Source organism: Pan troglodytes, chromosome 20 (assembly GCF_028858775.2).
Source record: "Pan troglodytes isolate AG18354 chromosome 20, NHGRI_mPanTro3-v2.0_pri, whole genome shotgun sequence".
Taxonomy (NCBI): Eukaryota; Metazoa; Chordata; class Mammalia; order Primates; family Hominidae; genus Pan; species Pan troglodytes.
The window spans coordinates 53689745-53708529 of NC_072418.2; the positions used below are offsets into that span (position 1 = coordinate 53689745).

Genomic DNA, 18785 nt, shown 5'->3' on the forward strand with positions numbered 1-18785 from the left:
AAGGCGCTGGCCCAGAATCCACAAATGCTACGTGTCCCTTCTGTCTTCCCTATCCCGCATCAGCTCTGTCATCTCACCTCTCACACATCCCTACCCAACTGGCACCGACACCACTCATGTCCCCAAGAATCCCCTCTAAGCTAGCCATGACAAACGCTCAGCTCCATTCACTACCCCACAGAGGATCTCGGATTAAGAGCACAGTACCCGGCCAGGCACAGTGGCTCACGCGTGTAATCCCAGCACTTTGGGAGGCTGAGGTGGGCGGATCACGAGGACAGGAGATCAAGACCACCCTGGCTAACACAGTGAAACCCCACTTCTACTAAAAATACAAAAAAAAAAAAAAAAAAATTAGCCGGGCGTGGTGGCAGGCGCCTGTAGTCCCAGCTACTCGGGAGGCTGAGGCAGGAGAATGGCGTGAACCTGGGAGGTGGAGCTTGCAGTGAGCCGAGATCGCATCACTACGCTCCAGTCCAGGCGACAGAGCAAGACTCCCTCTCAAAAAAAAAAAAGCACAGGACCCTCAGAAAGATACTCAGGGGAACTGCAATCCCAGCCAACCCTGCCCAAAAGCCAGCTTCCTTGCCAGAAACAGCTGAAACCTCCAAGAACCCAGAGAACACACCTTCAGTTCTATTTCGCTGCAGCCACGGTTCCAGCTCCTGACACCTAAGGAACAAATGAAAATCCTCCCAGAGCTGAGAACACCTGTCTCTTTTCTGATAACACACTCATGCTTGTCTGATTTTGCTCTTTGAAACAATTCTCCTGATAAAGGCTGTTATTTTTATTGTGAAAATAGGAGTTCCCTGAATTCTATCAGTTTATATATAAATGGTTCACTGCAGGCTAAGCTGTGCTTAAAGACACGTTGCATTCAGCCTACAAAACCCATGAAGTAACGTGACAGGATCACCTGGTAGTTACTGTTTCTTTTCCACTGCTGAGTTTTGACATGTTTGATTAGTTCTTTCCCCTGAAACGCAAATGCTTGTTCCCTCCAGTCCACGCATTCCTCTTCTTATTCAAGCCCCACCTTTGGAAGGCAGGAAGCGCTAGTGTCCCGGGCCATCTGCTCGGTGCCTGCTCCACAGACACAGCAGTGAGGCACAAAAGAGTGATGGCCTGGTGAATGTCTCCAAGCCTGTAAACAGCAGAGCTGGGGTTTGGACCCAGGTCTGCGTGCCTAGTTTTCCATAGCTGTGAGATGGGTGTTTTTGTTTTTTTTTTTTTGAGATGGGAGTTTCACTCTTGTTGTCCAGGCTGAAGTGCAATGGCACAATCTTGGCTCACTGCAACCTCTGCTTCCCGGGTTCAAGTGATTCTCCTGCCTTAGCTTCCTGAATAGCTGGGATTACAGGCATGTGCCACCACGCCTGGCTAAATTTTTTTTTTTTTTGAGACACAGTCTTGCTCTCTTGCCCAGGCTGGAGAGCAGTGGCACAATCTCGGCTCACTGCAACCTCTGCCTCACGGGTTCAAGCAATTCTCCTGCCTCTGCCTCCTGAGTAGCTGGGATTACAGGCACCCGCCACCACGCCCAGCTAATTTTTGTATTTTTAGTAGAGATGGGGGCTTTCACCATGTTGGTCAGGCTGGTCTTGAACCCCTGACCTCGTGATCCACCTGCCTCGGCTTCCCAAAGTGCTGGGATTACAGGCATGAGCCACTGTGCCTGGCCTAATTTTTTGTATTTTTAGTAGAGACGGGGTTTCACCATGTTGGCTGGGCTGGTCTCGAACTCCTGACCTCAGGTAATCCACCTACCTCGGCCTCCCAAAGTGCTGGAATTACAGGCATAAGCCACTGCGCCCGGCCTGAGATGGTTTTTGTATGTAAACACTGAGTACAATCATTGGCACATCAATCAGTTTCTACAGGTACAGTATGAAGTCAACCTAGACAGTGAGATATTTTAAACCCAGGTAAGTGAAGGAGCAGGAGCAAGGGTTCTTACCTGGATGGGCATGGTGGGTGGTCCTAAGCTTGAAGCTGCACCTGTAACACAGAAAGACACAGTGAGAGTGGGGGAGGAAATAGTCTGCAAGTCCACAAGCCATTAAAACTGGGGCCCCTCAGACCCCCAGGTGTCAAAGGTCCTGGGGTGCACTGTGTCCTCAGGAGTGATCGGAGCCCAGTGCTGGACATCATGGGAGCCCCAGCCCCTCTGCAACCAGGTCCTGAGGCCACTTACCTTTAGTGACAGAGGCCAAGCTAGCAGAGCTTAAAGAGCAAGAAACGCGGCCGGGCACGGTGGCTCACGCCTGTAACCTCAGCACTTTGGGAAGCTGAGGTGGGCAGACCACCAAGTCAGGAGTTCGAGACCAGCCTGGCCAATATGGTGAAATCCTGTCTCTACTGAAAATACAAAATTAGCCAGGCGTGGTGGAGCATGCCTGTAATCTCAGCTACTCGGGAGGCTGAGGCAGGAGAACTGCTTGAACCCAGGAGGCAGAGGTTGCAGTGAGCCAAGTCGTGCCACTGCACTCCAACCTGGGCGACAGAGCAAGACTTGTCTCAAAAAAAGAGTAGGAAACGCAAAACTCATCCAGAAGGTAGGAATGACCAGTTTTGCTCATGGAGACACCAAGATGCCCCAACCTCCCCAGTGTCACAGGTCCTCGGGGGACTGTCCTCATGGGATGGGTAGGACCCCAAATGCACTACATGGAGATGTCCCCGGTGTTCATCCCCCACTGTTTGCAGGTTTCTTTAGCACTGGCTACACCTGCACATAACCCATAAACAGAGAAAGCTGCCAGGACACAAATCCCCTGGAAGAACTTATTGAGAGAAGAGAGAAGAAACAAAGCCAACTTGTAAATAATAAATAATGAGCAGAGACCCTCGACTGAGTCAGGTTTGAACATATCAGCTGTAAAAGACATTTCGAAGATGACTGAGGAACAACAGGCACAAAGCAGATTGTTAAATTGCAGTATTAAGGGTGACAATGCTAATAACATTAAGTAGAAAAATGTTACTGTAGGTACACAAGTACACTATTTTGAGTAAAATATGAACCTTTCTTTCAAGTAAGAGTCTGCTCTGTTGCCCAGGCTGGAGTGCAGTGGCGCGATCTTGGCTAAAGGCATCCTCCCACTTCCTTTATAAGTAGCTGGGACTACAGGCCCTCACCACCACGCTTGGCTCACTTTACTATTTTTTTGTAGAAATGGGGTTTTGCCATGTTGCTCAGGCTGGTCTTGAACTCCTAGGGTCAAGCGACCCAACCACCTCGGCCTCCCAAAGTGCTGGGATAACAGGCATGAGCCACCGCGCCCGGCCATGAAACTTACTTTCAAAACACTTAAGCACAAGGTTTTTGAATACGGCAAGATGGTGCAAATGTTAACTTTTCCCATTTGTTGGTAGATTTTAATATCGCCAAAGGACTACGTGCCAACGATGAATGCATGAGAAAAACACTTTCACTTGTGACATGAACAAACTCAACGATTTTCTAGGTGGTTGCCTGAAGGAGGAAAGTCAAGTAGAGATCCTTGCTGGGTCGTGGTGGGGGAGACAGGAAATGGGCTAGCTGCTTCCAGGCTGAGCCTCCTCGGCAGGGGCATGGGCCCCGCTCAAGTCAGGAAACCGATGTTCAAGACCTTAAAGGACCTAAGCCAAAAACTAACGTTAACAAATCCCTCTCACGTGGCATGAACGGTCAGAACGACTCCCGCAGGTAAGCAAAGGCCTCGTTTGCTTCCTTCTATATCCATTCCTACACGACTCTCAAACCCGGCAATTCACCTAGAAACCTCACTCTCACTTCTTTGGTAACTCGATACCCTATCTGTGCCCCCATGGAACCCCCCAAAACCCTCTCCCGTCCCCCAGTCTTTGTTCTAGGTTGCACAAAAATGCCAGCCGTCCAGAATTTTAAAAGCAAGAGAGAATTCCTAAGGAAGCACCTGTAGGTAGCACGAAGATGAAAACACTCGGAAAGAAATCAATGTCGCCTCCCAGCCCGCCCACCCCTCTCCCCCAACCAAACCGACAAGATGGCGGAGGCCCGCGGCGTGCGGGCAGCACAAGGGGCGAGCTCCGCCGCGGGGCAGACGGAGGGGGGTCCGCCCCAGCATCCCTGCTCGCGCCAGCTATAGGAGTCGCAAACTCCCAGGAGGCCCAAACAGCCACCACCATCCCCGCAGAAAACTCCCAGGCTCGCCCCGGAGGGCGCTCTCTGGGTCCTTGCAAACGCCCTGACCCTTTCCACGCGACTACATGGCCGCTCCCGTTGCAGCCTCGAACCCTTCAGGACACGTGCGTCTTTCCACACAGCCGGAAAAAGCAATAAACTTAAGAACCTTACCCCAGCATTTCTCTCTCCGAAGCGGGCGCGGGTTGCAGCACGCGCCATTTTATAGTGCGCGCCGCTCGCAAGGCCGGTCCTCGGCGCCAGCCCGCGCTCCGCCCGAGGTGTCCAATACACACGCCTGTTTGGGAAACCCCATTTCATGCTTAGGGAAAGGAATACTGCCTGCTTCCGCTAGAATCTTCCTGAACAAGCGAGGAGACGCTGTCTCTGGGACTGACAAAAAGGGGCAAGGATATGATGGAAACGATTGTCTTGTCACCTGCGTCCGGCAATTCTGAAGACAGCACCAAAGATGGGCCGTGAAGAGAAAGGACCCCGAGGGCGGCCCGACACGAGAGAGAATCCGCTGGGACTATTTGCGCGGCAGGGGCTTGAGCTGAGTGAGGCTGCAGAGGCGGGGCCCAAGCCGAAGGGCCGGACCCAAATTAAGTCCCAGCCACTGGGCTGGAGGCGGGGCCAGTGCGGAGATTGACAGGGGGCCGTCCTGGGAAAGCGCCCACGTGGCGCAGAATTAGAGGCGGAGCCTACACGGTGACGCAAGGGCCGGAAGGAGGGACCCTGTGTCTGGAGAATCGGGGGATGGGGGCCTGGACCCCTGGGTCTGAGGGAGGAGGGGCTGGGGTCGTGATTCCCGTGTTTGGGAGAAAAGGGGGTTGGGAGCTGGGACTCCTGGGGCCGAGGGAGGCCTTTGGGGCTCCCACTCAGTTGACGGTCTAAGGCCTGGGGGCCTGGATTCTTGGTAGGGTTGGAGATCTGAGGAGTGTCTTTCCACTGATAGGATTATACAGTCTTTCCACTTATATGATTATTTTGAAAATTAAAAAATGAAACTTCTCTACTCCAAACTCACTTTCTAGGAGTTTCACTGTCAACAATTTGGTGTGGACTTCATGTTTTCTTTTTTCAGATGGAGTCTTGCTCTGTCGCCCAGGCTGGAGTCCAGTGGTGTGATCTCAGCTCACTTCATCCTCCGCCTCCCGAGTTCAAGCAATTCTCGTGCCTCAGCCTCCCGAGTAGCTGGGATTACAGGTGCCTATCACCACGCCCAGCTAATTTTTTTGCATGTTTAGTAGAGACAGGGTTTCACCATATTGGCCAGGCTGGTCTCGAACTCCTGACCTCAAGTGATCTGCCTGCCTCAAACCTCCCAAAGCACTGGGATTACAGGTGTGAGCCACCACGCCTGGCCTGGTATGGACTTTATACACACACACACACACACACACACACACATATTATGGATAAAGATACTTTTTTCCACTCTAATCTGTCCCATAAGTTGTTTCCCCACATGAGTACGTACAGAATTATCTCATTCACTGAACAATGGCAACGGGCTCCTTTGTGTGAATTGAACACGCTTTGTTTAGCGGGTCCCTGGTCATTTGGGTTGTTTTCTTCTTTCTAGTGAGGAGATTCCTTTCATGAACCTTGTGGTCTGGAGTAAAAGAAGAGACCTACATTCCTCTCTTAAGGCAATGAGAGACGTTTATGTCACTGGCTGCTGCCTCACTTTAGCATAAAAGCAAAGTCCTCGCTGTGACCCACACACCCCTTAGTGATCTGGCCCCTGTCCCCTCTCAGCCTGCATCTCTTTCCTCTCCTTTGGCCTCCCTGGTGCTCCTGGAACCTGCCAAGGAAGTTTCTACTTCAGGGACTTTGCATGTACTGTCCTCTCTGCCTGGAACTCTTTTCCCCCATCTACATGGCTTTCTGCCTCCCTTGGTCCTATCTCTGCTCAGATGTCATCCTGGAATGGAGTCTCCTGACCTCCTTGCCTCCACTTTATGTGACTGTGAGGCTCTCTTGTTCCAAATCCCATCTCACCTACCCTCCTATATTTTTCGTCATAACATTTACCTCTAACCTATTGTCTGCTTTATTTTATTTTATTTTTTGAGACAGCATCTCGCTCTGTCACCCAGGCTGGAATGCAGTGGCATAGTCATGGCTCACTGCAGCCTTGACTTCTCAGGCTCAATCAATCCACCTGCCTCAGCCTTCATGTAGCTAAGACTACAAGAGGACACCACCACGCCCAGATAATTTCTGTATTTTTTGTAGAGACAGGGTTTCACCTTGTTACCTAGGCTGGTCTTGAACTCCTGGGCTCAAGCCATCTACCCACCTCAGCCTCACAAAGTGAGGCTGGGATTACAGGTGTGAGCCACCATGCCCGACTCTTAACTACTTGTTTATGGACATATTTTGCTGCCTTGCTGAATGTCAATTCCATAAAGATAAGGATTCGTGTCTAGTTTGATCAGTGCTATACATCCAGTGTCTAGCATATAGTTGGAGCTCCATCTGTGTTTAAAGATGAAATTTGCAGCGAGGAGTGGTGGTTTAACCCTATAATCCCAGCACTTTGGGAGGCTGAGGCAGGAGACTGACTTGAGCCCAGAAGTTTGAGACCAGACTGAGCAACATAGACCCCATCTCTAGAAAAAAATTTTTAAATTAGCCAGGCATGGTGTCACATGCCTGTGGAGCCAGCTACTCAGGAGGCTGAGGTGGGAGGATTGCTTGAGCACAGGAGGTTGAGGCTGCAATGAGCTGTTGCACCACTGTACTCCAGCCTGCGTGACAGAGAGAGACCCTATCTCAAAATTAAGTAAGTAAATGAATAAATTTGGGAGCCTTTTGCAGGAGACAAGGGGGAGGATTATTGCAATAGTACAGAAAGAGCACACACTATGGACCAGGCATTGTGCTAAATCCTATCTAGATTAAAGTACTATTATTATCCTTATTTTACAGATGGGTTCTACACCTTGCCTGTGGTCACAGAGCTACTAGTGACAGAGCCTGGACTCAAAACCAGGCAGCTTAGCCACTGTATGAGAGGGAGATAGATGGCAGCCCCAGGCCAAGGCCCTGTAGGACAATGATATGACTTTGTACTTGGCTTTCAACTCTGCCCTGTCCAGGAAATGGCTCTCTGTTAGCCCCAAACCATCTTCAAAGGGCCATTACACAGCCTTGTGCTGGGGGACTCTGGGGAAAAGAAAGACGGGGTGGTGGTAGGAGCTACTGGTAAGGGTAGGAGGTGAAGTGTGGGTGCAGGGGGAATTCGCTTCCGGAAGGGTAAATTATTAAGGACTGCAAAAATAAAGGATGAAGCTAAAAGGGCTTGGGGAGAATGAGATATTCGGCAAACACTGATTAAGCACTATCTGTATGCCAGGGACCATTGGCTCGGCCTCTTTGTTGACCTTGTGCCTTGAGTCCCTTACTTATGAGTCCCTTCCCTTCCCTATCCCTCTACCCCAGAGGGCCCAAAGATGGCCCCAGAGAGGGGTTTCAGTTCCACCAATGCTTCCAAGGCTCGGAGCTAAATTAAAGAATATTCTGGGCAGAAAATACAGATTATTTTAAAAGATAGATTATTAATCTGGATTGAGGCAGGTCAGAAGAGACTGAAAAAAGATGAGTCTTCATGGGGTTAGGGGCCAGAGAGCAGGGCTGTCAGTGTGGGGTTAGGGGCCAGAGAGCAGGGTTGTCAGACACTTGGCAGAGAGCTGTGGGAGCAGGCCAGCGGTGGGATCATTCGCGTGTCTTAGGTCCGGATGGGCTGGAGCGCCAGGATAGACCAGAAGTACATGTAATTCAGATAGGACAAGAAGCCTTGTGGAGAGGAAGAGGGCACAGGAGATGAGACATAGAGTTCACCCACCCAATCCCAATCACAGTCCTGTCCCCAGGCCCAATTGCATGCCCTGCTCTGCATCAAACCCCATCGCCAAACCTATTCTTAAACCCATCACCAATTCCATCCCATACCCTAACCTATTCCCAAACCCATCCCTAAACTGAAACTCACCTTCATCCCCTACACTGTCCCTAACCCATACCCAAACTCCAACCCAGTCCCATCCCCATTATCCAGCCCCATGTGCATCCCCAATCCCGCCTTCCACTTCAGTCACTTCCTATCTAGCCCTGTCCACAACCCCACCCCGTCCCAAATGCTATCCCAAATGCTATTCCTGTCTGCATCCCTGAACCCATACCCAAAGCCAACCTCATCCTCTCCCATACCAGTCATCAGGAAGAGAAGACACTGGCCCAGGTCAGGTAGAAGCTGAGTGCCAGCTGGTAGGTCATGCCTTCCTGCAGGTACCTGTGGGCCTGCAGCAGGTAGAACAGGATACCCAGTATGATGCTGGTTCCTGCATGAGCACAGGTGTTAGGAGGCTGAGAATCAGATATGTAAGGACTCCTTCCCATAGTCATGTGGCTGCCTGGCTCTGGCTCGTTATTTCCCCACTTTCTTTAACCTCCCAGACCCTGTACCTTTGCTCCTAAGCATGAAGATGGGCTTCTGACCATGTCCTGCTAGAGGACACTGAAAGGGTAAGCCTTGGGCTTTAACCAGGCAATGGTAAGTCTGTAACCACAGGTTTTGAGGCCAACAGCAGGGATCTTCCCTGCCTCCACCTCTGGACTTAGGGCAGCCATGCCATATCTCTGAGCCTCAGTTTCCTCATCTGTAGAGTGGGCACAATCATAGGACCCATCTCCTTGGGCCGTCATGAGGAGTTACTGAGGTTGGCACATTTCCTGGTACACAGCAAGCCCTTAGGGATTGGGATTGATTATTTTCATTCTATTGGGTCTTTAATTTAGGGCTTCAGAAGCAATAGACAAGGAACTTGGTCATTCTGGATATATTGGAATGACATGAATTAAAGATAATTTGTGAATAGGAAAAGACTTTTTCCCCTGGACAGTGGAGTACTGGGTAGTTTTGTCTGATGTTATTGAAAATAACATAGAAGGTATTTTTTGTTTAATTAAAAGGAGGAATAGACAGAAATGGTTTTCTTATAGAAAAATGTTCTGTTATAGATGGTTTAAAACGAAGGTGTTTTCTATAGTTTTAAAAAAACTCATGGTTTTTTTGCGCAATATTCTATACCTTGTACTTTATATTTGAACAATTAGGAAGAGCTACTAGATAAACTGCATAAATGCTTTTTTTTTTTTTTTTTGAGACAGAGTCTCAATCTGTTGCCCAGGCTGGAGTGCAGTGGCGTGATCTTGGCTCACCACAACCTCCGCCTCCCAGGTTCAAGCAATTCTCCTGCCTCAGTCTCCCAAGTAGCTGGGACTACAAGCGTGCGTCACCACGCCTGGCTAATTTTTGTATTTTTAGTAGAGACGGGGTTTCACTGTGTTGGCCAGGCTGGTCTCGAACTCCTGACCTCGTGACCCACCCACCTTGGCCTCCCAAAGTGCTAGTGTGAGCCACTGCACTCGGCCAAGTACTGACATTTCTAATTCAATCCTCAGTACATTTCCATGTGGTAGCAAATTTTGTCCTGATCCTACAGATGAGAAAACTGTGGCTTGGAGAGATGAAGTAGCTTGAACAAAATCACAGAGCTGCTGCTGCTGATGGGACAGGATTTGGGATGAGGTTAGAATGGGAGATAGGATTGGGTATTGGGTAGAGGTTGAAGTTTGAGTGTTAGAGGACGAGGTTGAGAGTGGTGTCAGGAATGGGTTGCAGTTGGGATGGGTTGTGGTTGAAGGTGGGTCGTAGTTGGGGTGGGTTGTGGTTGGGGGTGGGTTATGGTTAGGGGTAAGGATGGGTTGAAATGGGGTAGTTTGTGGTTGAGGATGGGTTGGAACAGGGATGGTCTGGTTGGGGGTGGGTTGGGATGGGGATAGGTTGTGGTTGGGGATGAGGATGGGGATGGGTTATGGTTGGAAGTGGATTGTTGTGGGGATAGGTTATGGTTGGGGGTGGGTTGTGGATGGGATGGTTGTGGTTTGGGTTGGTTGTGGTTGGAGTGAATTGTGGTGGGGAAGGATTGTGGTGGGAATGGGTGGTGGTTGGGGGTAAGTTGTGATGGGAGTGGGTTGTGGATGAGGATAGGTCATGGTTGGGGATGAAAATGGATTGGATATGGGTAAGAGGATGGAGTGGGGAATGGACTAGATTGAGTTAGGCATTGAAGTTCACAGGTGATAGAATTGGGTTGCATTTGAAACATATGTTGAGGATGGTTGGGCATGCTGCAAAGTTGGTTGTTGAGATGTTTGAAGAGGTTGCGGATGGTAATGAGGATGGTTTGGTGATTGGAAAGAATGTAGAATTGGGATGGAGTAGGGGCATGAGGGAAAGGGATGTGAATGAGTTTGAGATTTGTTGGTGATGGAGATGGGACTTGAAGTGGAGGCTGGTATTGGGGCTGGAGATAGGGTTGGGCTGGTGGTTGATGTTTTTTATGGGAATGGGTTAGAGATTTGGAAGGAGATGGGGTTGGGATTGTGGATGATGGTCAGGATGGGGATGGGATTGGAGTGTGGTGGGGATGGGATTGGGTTTCATGATTGGCACTCGAGGAGGTACTCCTTGCCTTGGTTCCTGAGGGAAGTGCCATGCCTGTCAGGATGCTGGTGATGAAAGTGAAGAAATCCAGCATGGATGGGTTGGAGCCGGTAAAGAGGATGGTGCTTATTAGGGCTATGCAAAGGCAGAAGCTGGTGATGCTGGAGAAGAGGAGGAAGGCCCAGGAAAGGTCCAGCAAGTCTGGGGAAGGAAGATAATCAGGAACACCATGATTGGCCCAGGCTCTGAGTATGGGGACAAGGGTCACCAGTTGGTGTGGGAGTATTCTCAAAGCTCCTCCCTTGCAAATTATTTATTCTCATTTTAGGAAAATTTAAATTGGTCTCCAGAGAAGAGACATTGAGACTGATACTTCCAGCACTGAGGATCTACCTCTAGGTTGGTGAGGGCAGCTTCTTGGGCAGTGAGAAGTGGGGTGGGCAGTGAGGAGCATTCCCAGAAGTGAGGACCACTCTAGGGCTGTGAGGACAATCCTAGGGCAGTGAGAACCCTCTGAGGCAGTGAGGACCATCCCAGTCAGTGAGGACCATCTGAGAGAGTGAGGTCTATCCCAGAGAGTGAGGACCATCCCAGTCAGTGAGGACTATCCCAGAGAGTGAGGACCATCCCAGTCAGTGAGGACTATCCCAGGGAGTGACGACCATCCCAGGCAGTGAGGACCATCTCAGGCAGGGAGCACCATCCCAGGCAGGGAGGATCATCCCAGGCAGGGAGGACCATCTCAGGCAGGGAGGACCATCCCAGGCAGTGAGGACCATCTCAGGCAGGGAGGACCATCCCAGGCAGGGAGGACCATCCCAGGGAGTGAGGACCATCCCAGTCAGTGAGGACCATCCCAGGGAGTGAGGACCATCCCAGGCAGTGAGGACCATCCCAGGGAGTGACGACCATCCCAGGCAGTGAGGACCATCTCAGGCAGGGAGGACCATCACAGGCAGGGAGGACCATCTCAGGCAGGGAGGACCATCCCAGGGAGTGAGGACCATATCAGGCAGGGAGGACCATCTCAGGCAGGGAGGACCATCTCAGGCAGGGAGGACCATCCCAGGCAGGGAGGACCATCTCAGGCAGGGAGGACCATCCCAGGCAGGGAGGACCATCTCAGGCAGGGAGGATCATCCCAGGCAGTGAGGACCATCTCAGGCAGGGAGGACCATCCCAGGCAGGGAGGGCCATCTCAGGCAGGGAGGGCCATCCCAGGCAGGGAGGGCCATCCCAGGCAGGGAGGACCATCTCAGGCAGGGAGGACCATCCCAGGCAGGGAGGACCATCCCAGGGAAGTAAGGGCCATCTCAGGCAATGAGGACCATCCCAGGGTGGTGAGGATAATTCTGGGGCAGTGAGGATTATTCCAGGGCAGTGAGGACCATCCTGGACCAGTGAGTACTATCCCAGGGCAGTGAGAATCATTCGAGAGCAGTGAGGAGTATCCCAGGGCAGTGAGGACTATCCCGGAGCAGTGAGGACCATTCTAGAGCTGTGAGGACTATCCCAGGGCAGTGAGGATTATCCTGGGGCAGTAGGGACTATCCTATGACAATGAGGACCATCCCAGTGCTGTGAGGACCATCCTGGGGCAGTAAGGACCATCTCAGTCAGTGAGGATCATTTCAGTCAGTGAGGATCATCCTGTGGCTGGGAGGACCACCCTGGGGCCGTGAGACTCATAAAATACCTGTGAAGATCATTGCAGGAAAGGAAGAAACCATTCTGTGACAGGTGGAGGGGTCCCTGGGATAAAGTGGAGCGATGGGTCCCAGGAGTGGTGAGGGCAGGGCAGGCCTTCCAAGCATCCTGGCTGTGCTCATGCAGGCAGGAGATGTCACAGCACTGCTTCTCCTCCCCCAGAAGTCTAGCTCAGAACTTGGCCTCCGGCCTGGGCACTGCCTCATACCTGCCAGAATTGATCTCAATGGAGCTGCACAATGAGAGGTTTTGCATGTTGTCTAGAGGACTTTGGTTGAGTTCAGAGCTGAGCACACTTGCCTTCAGACTCTCCTGGGACTCCCAGGTAACTGATTCAATGCTTTTGATACTGGGCTCGGGGCCGTAGGTAAGTGATGGGAGCACATTGACAATGGCCCGGGCTTGGAAGTTGGGGGTTGGAACACTTAAATGGGCAGTCTCGGTTGTTGACAGGTAGTTTTGGTCATGATCTTTGTTGCTGGGGATAATTGATGATTAGTCAGCGGGTGAGAGCCTTGGATACTGAAGCAGCGAGTTTGGAAAATTGGTGAAGCACCTCGCATACTGAAATCGTGGCTGTAGGTAATGGCCGGTGTTTCTGGGATACTGATCTGTTGACTGCTGATAGCTGGTGTAGGGTCTTGGATACTGACCTGGTGATTGTGAATAATTGGCAAGGGGTCTTGGATACTGACCAGGCGATTGCTGCTGGCTGGTGGAGGCTGTTGGATACCGACCCCGTGACTGTTCCTGGCTGGTGGAGGGTCTTGGATACTGACCCGGGAATTGTAGGTAATTGGCACCACCATGCCTGGCTAATTTTTTTGTAATTTTAGCACAGATGGGGTTTCACCATGTTGGTCAGGCGGGTCTTGAACTCTTAACCTCAGGTGATCCACCTGCCTCAGCCTCCCAAAGTTCTGGGATTACAGATAAGCCACTGCGCCTGGCCCTTATTATTATTTTTTAAGGTATAGAAATCTAGAATTTTTTTTTTTTTTTTTCTGAGACAAAGTCTGGCTCTGTCACCCAGGCTGGAGTGCAGTGGCATGAGATCTCGGCTCACTGCAACCTCCGCCTCCCAGCTTCAAGCCATCCTCTCACCTCTGCCTCCCACGTAGTTGGGACTACAGGGGAGCACTACTATTCCTAGCTACAATTTTGTATTTTTTGGTAGAGGTAGAGTTTTGCCATGTTGCCCAGGCTGGTCTCGAACTTGTAAGCTCAAGCAATCTGCCCACCCCAGCCTCCCAAAGAGCTGGGATTACAGGCATGAGCCACTGTGCCCAGGCTTAGAAATTTTAGGTAGTTTAATTTCTTCACCTTTGTCTCTGTGACTTTATTAATTGCTTCTTGGCTTCGGGAGGTTCTCCCTCCAGATTTTTGATGAACATTCAGTTCTGTTTTTTTAAATTCTCATTACTTATTTTTAGGTTTTGATTGTGATTTTGGAGTTGGTATGCAGGGAACATTGAATTCTGTGCTCCCTGCTGTCCTAAGGAAGGGACTTGAATTAGGAGTTTTTGGGTCACAAGTGACACAAACTCTTTTTTTAAAATTTTTTTTATTTTTTACTTTTTTAAATTTGAGATGGAGTTTCACTCTTTCACCCAGGCTGGAGTGCAGTGGCGTGATCTCGGTTCACTGCAACCTTCACCCCCCGGGTTCGAGCGATTCTCCTGCCTCAGCCTCCCGAGTAGCTGGGATTACAGGCGCCCGCTGCCATGCCCGGCTAACTTTTGTCTTTTTAGTAGAGATGGAGTTTCACCATGTTGGCCAGGCTGGTCTCAAACTCCTGACCTCAGATGATCCACCTGCCTTGGCCTCCCAAAGTGCTGGGATTACAGATGTGAGCCATCGTGCCCGGCCACAAGTGACACAAACTCTTAACTTGAACTAGCTTGAGTGAACTAGTTGTATTAGCTTGAGTGAACTAACTTGAACTAGCTAGGGGATCCTTTATGGGATCACCTGAGTGAAAAATGGTAATGGTAGGAATGCCTTCAGGCATGGCTGGATCCAGGGGCCCAAGTGATAGTATCAGATATTACTGTTTTTTGGCTATCGGATTGGCTTCATTCTCAAGGCTCTGTGTAGTGGCAAGTCAGAATCCAGTTAGGAAAATAAATCATTCCAGATTCTTCAGAAGGAAGTAAATACAGGGAATTTGTTCGTGAGTAACAGAGGAGCTGAGAAGCCAATAGGAAATAGTGAGGCAAACCAGGAGTTAGGAACTACAGGATGCTGCTACTTGGCCAGAAGGACAAAGGGAGGAGGTGGTATTACTACAGTCCAGAAACTGCAGCCCTCTGGAAGGCATAGGTTCATGGTTGGATTGCTCAGAAGTGGCTAGAATCAGAGAATAGATACAACTACTACTGAAGACCCACCACATGCAGAGATAGAGAGGCTGATAAATACCCTGGCTTGCCCTCTCCTCCCAGAACCAGTCTTCTGCCAGTGCCTCCCATTAGTCAAACACAGTGATAAGATGGTGAGCAAAGGAGGCTGGGAAATGTGGTCCTTGCAGGGCAGAACAGGGCAGGGCGGGAAATGGATCTGAGAGCAGACAGACAAAAAACTGGCAGAGTTGTTAGCAACTTGGCAGAGTTGGTAATAACTGCTGAGTCCGGTAGAAAAAAGTTATCAACAGTTCTTGCAAGAATCCTGTGTGGCTTGGGGCACATGAGCACCCCGAGCCAATTATATGGCCAGTGGAGTACAGTTGGCTGATTGGCTTATGACTGGGGCTGAGAATGGGGAATGGGCAGGAGGTGAAATGCATGGTGGGGAGGTAAGCTGCAAATGTCCACTCATTCTGACCAAATCACAGAGTGGGCTGCTCTCTGGGATGACGAGAGCCAGGGACTTGAGTGTCAGCTCAATGCTCTTTCTCTTGTCTGTTTTCCTTCTTAGTTTCACTCTCCCCATGAGGCTAGGTCCAAGGCTTAGGCAGCTTCAGGTTTGTAATCCTTGAGGAGAGACTGCTCTTCTCTGACAGCTTCCTAATAAAAAGTCTTGGGGCAGAGCTTGATTGGTTGGCTTTGGTCATGTGTCCATCTTTGGGCCAGTTGCAGGGTCTGCAGCTGGGGTACTGTGATTGGCTCAGCCAGAATCACATGATTACCTCTGTGGCCCAGAGGGCAGCATATGCCAGGAGAATCCCTCAACCAGGGTTATGTGAGTTGGGTGGAGGGTGTCCCCAAGAGATGTCAGCTGCTGTTCTGGGCAGATCAAATTCACCATTCAAGGTCTTGGTTTCTGGCTTGGTGCCCTCTCCCTGACCTCTGCTTCTTGACTCTTCAATGAGCAGAAAGAACTAAGGGAACTGGCTGGGCATGGTGGCTCACACGTGTAATCCCAGCACTTTGAGAGGCCAAGGAGGGAGGATTGCTTGAGCTCAGTAATCTGAGACCAGCCTGGGTAACAGTGAGACCCCATCTCTACGAACAAAACAAAACAAAAACAAAAAACCAAGGGGTCTGATATTTCCTCCACTTCCCAGAGTGCTGTTGCTGTTCTGTATATATGATGATCCTTTATCTTTCTTGTTGGGTATTAGAGATGTGCAGTTTGCCAGAAACAAAGCAGATGAGGTCTTGGCCTATTTGGCTAAAACAATTTTGCACTGTTGAAAAGTAGACAAAGTAGAAAAAGGGCTAAAAGGAGGAGATGTAGCATCTCGGAAACAGGTAAACCTCTCTTCTGCTGGAAGTCTAAGTTGGATAAATATCCACTGTAAACTGGAACTAAGCTTTTGGGCACATTGGTTTTAGAGTATTCGACTTGAAAGTTTTTCTTGTGTGCAAATCTGTATGTGTTTTGTGGGGGCTCTCAGGTGTGAACAAGAGATGACATTAGGATGTCTGAGGAGGTTCTCGGCATGTGAATGGGGCCACTAGGGGACCTTGGGGGGTGACTAGCAGAGACTAGAGCAGAAGTAGGGTGACTTTGGAGAGGACTGGGGTGACCGTGGTGTCTTGGATAACTTTGAGGGTGCTGTTGAGGGTGTCTGGGAGTGAAACTGAGGATACTAACATGAGTTGTTATGAGACACCTTTCAGGAGTTCAAGTAGGGTGACCAGGGGTGTCTGTGGGGGTGATTCTAGAAATGATTGAGGCTGGGCTCAGTGGCTCACACTTGTATTCCCAGCACTTTGGGAAGCCGATCACCTGAGGTCAGGAGTTTGAGACCAGCCTGGCCAACATGGTGAAACCATGTCTCTACTAAAAATACAAAAATTAGGCTGGCGTGGCAGCAGGTGCGTGTCGTATCAGCTAATCGGGAGGCTGAGGCAGGAGAATTGCTTGAGCCCGAAGGCAGAGGTTGGAGTGAGCTGAGATCACACCACTGCACTCCAGCCTGGGCAACAGAGCGAGACTCCATCTTAAAAAAAAAAAAAAAAAAAGAAGAAAGAAAGAAATGATTGAGGTGATTCTGTGGGGTAACCTTGAGGATGAGTGGGATGACCTTTGGGGGGTCCTCTGTGGGGTGACCTTGGGGGGTGTGTGGGATGGATTATGAGAGTGTCTGAGAATTGGGTTTTAGGTTAAGTAGGGGTGATTTGGGACAACTCTAAGGGTGTGACTGGGGGATGGCTTTAGGGGTCCCTGGGGGTGACCTTGTGAGTGAGATTGGAGTTTCTTTGGGGTTTCTAGGAGGTGACTTTGGGGAGGTGAGTAGGGGTGATTTTGAGGATGTGCCAGACTTTGGGGTTGTCTGTTGGGCTGCTTGTGGGTATCAGCAGAGGTGACTTTGGAGGGTGACCAAGAGGGGTATCTGGGGGTGACTCTGGGGCCCCTGTCCCCCTCTCCCCAGTTCTCATCCATATGAGCAAGCGCTTCATATTACTGGCCGTGGCCCTGTGCTGAGTCCTCCTCCCGCCCATGGCCCTCTCCTCCTGGCCTGTGGTCCTCCGCCTGAACATGGCCGACTTTGTCTTCAGTTTCCTCTGCCTCGGCATTGGTAGGTGTTGGCTCCGGGGGCGGGGGCCCTCCCTAACCCCAGCCCTGCTCTCTGGCTTTCTGGAGGTGCATCTAGACTTCCGTGCTGCTCCCCTCGGGGCCTCTGTCTTAGCATGTCTCTGGGGAGCTATGACTCAGTTCTACTCTATCTGTGGGATGTCTCTCCCTCCCCAACTCTCTGTTTCCCTTTCTTTTTTGTCCCCTCTCTCCAGGTATCTTTCTGTCTGTTGTGAGGGCGTGTGTGTGTGTGTGTGTGTGTGTGTGTGTGTGTGTGTGTCTTCTTGTCACGGAGGGTGGGAGAGGATGTCTCAGTCCCTCTTTTCTTACTGGGGGTCATAGGGCTCACTGTCCAGCTTTCTGTCTGTCTCTGGCCCCACCCCATTGCAGGGCTCCTGATTTCTCTTCAGCCTGACGCTCTTTTCAGTTAACTGCAAGGCGGTGCACCCAAGTCCGATGGTGTCCTACCTGGTGACCTCCTACCTGTGCTGGGACGCCAGCGACTTGAGGCTGCACTCCGGTGAGGGCGGGGCCTCGGGAGGAGGGCGGGGCCTCGGGAAGCGGGTGGGGCCTAGGGTGGGACTCGGAGTACAGCGGCCCACCTAGCCATCTCCTAGGAGCCGTGTCCTACCTAAGCCCAGTGGGCATGTGAAGCAGAGGGCAGCCCTTGAATGCGCGGCGGCTGAGCTACCGCGGGTGGGCCGTGCAGCAGGGCGCAGCGAGGCGGACATCCAAACAGCGGAACTCAGACACTGACTCCGAGCACACCCCGGGCCTTCCCATTTCATACACCCTCGAGGATGAGACCCAAGCACCTCCAAGGAATAGCACCCGAGGTCTTCAGGACACCGACCGGTAGCCATGGCCAGATGCCCGGCCAACCCCTTCAGCGTGGTCACGCCCCGGATATTCGACCTCCCCTGAGGCCCCACCCCCTGATATCAGGCCACGCCCTCCGAGGGGACCGGTGGCAAACTCCAACCCTCGCTCTAGGGCCCGCCCTTTGCGGCTTTATCCCTGCCCACTGGGTCCTCACAGTACCTCCACCCCAGAAGTCCAGCATCCCCTCCCGTTCTGCAGACACTTGTCCAGCGTCCCGCTGAGCTTGGCAGTGTGGCTAGTTTGTGTGGCCCTGCCCCTGGTGCCCAGCCTTCGCAGGCCACACCCTGAAGCCACTCTCCACCCCCTCAGCCAGGGTGGTCTGCATGGAACTTCTTTCCCGGAGTTCCAGCCTCAGCTCCGATGTCCACCCTTGTCCCCAGGTGGACACAGCACCGCCCAGCATTTGGTGCAACTCCACCCTTCTGCGGAACGGGCCCCTCCCTGGGAAGGCATGGCTTGCAATAACATCCCTCTGTACCTTTTCTGGCTTCCCCGCCACAATAAAACCGCTCAGCCTCAGACCCTCCATTGCCCCCCACCTCCCCACCAGGGCAGGGTCCGTCCTAG

General features: G+C 51.3%; 1 long non-coding RNA gene and 2 other non-coding genes across 13 annotated transcripts in view; 1 reads left to right on the forward strand and 2 right to left on the reverse strand.

Moving 5' to 3' along the window:
* The window catches only part of C19H19orf48 (chromosome 19 C19orf48 homolog), a 19355-nt gene extending 14587 nt beyond the window's left edge, over window positions 1–4768 (reverse strand). For 4 of the 9 annotated variants that reach the window (XR_008540817.2, XR_008540815.2, XR_010153939.1 and 1 more), the window contains exons 1-2: window positions 4322–4768; window positions 1961–2001 (exon numbers count right to left, since the gene is read on the reverse strand). This is a non-coding gene — a transcript (chromosome 19 C19orf48 homolog). The other 5 variants (XR_010153940.1, XR_008540818.2, XR_008540808.2 and 2 more) reach the window with 5 other exon arrangements.
* Window positions 2072–2162, reverse strand: LOC112206499 (small nucleolar RNA SNORD88). The gene has a single exon (XR_002940859.1). It is a non-coding gene; the product is annotated as a small nucleolar RNA SNORD88 (small nucleolar RNA).
* LOC104003420 (uncharacterized) lies at window positions 4720–18737 on the forward strand. 3 transcript variants are annotated; one of them, XR_010153943.1, is made up of 7 exons: window positions 4720–4858; window positions 5235–5356; window positions 10996–11066; window positions 12537–12699; window positions 17194–17340; window positions 17727–17856; window positions 17954–18737. It is a non-coding gene; the product is annotated as an uncharacterized LOC104003420 (long non-coding RNA). The 3 variants fall into 3 exon arrangements; XR_010153942.1 differs by having other exon boundaries at window positions 4852–5356; XR_676016.5 differs by lacking the exons at window positions 4720–4858; window positions 5235–5356 and having other exon boundaries at window positions 10132–11066.
* The last annotated feature ends 48 nt before the right edge of the window (window positions 18738–18785 follow it).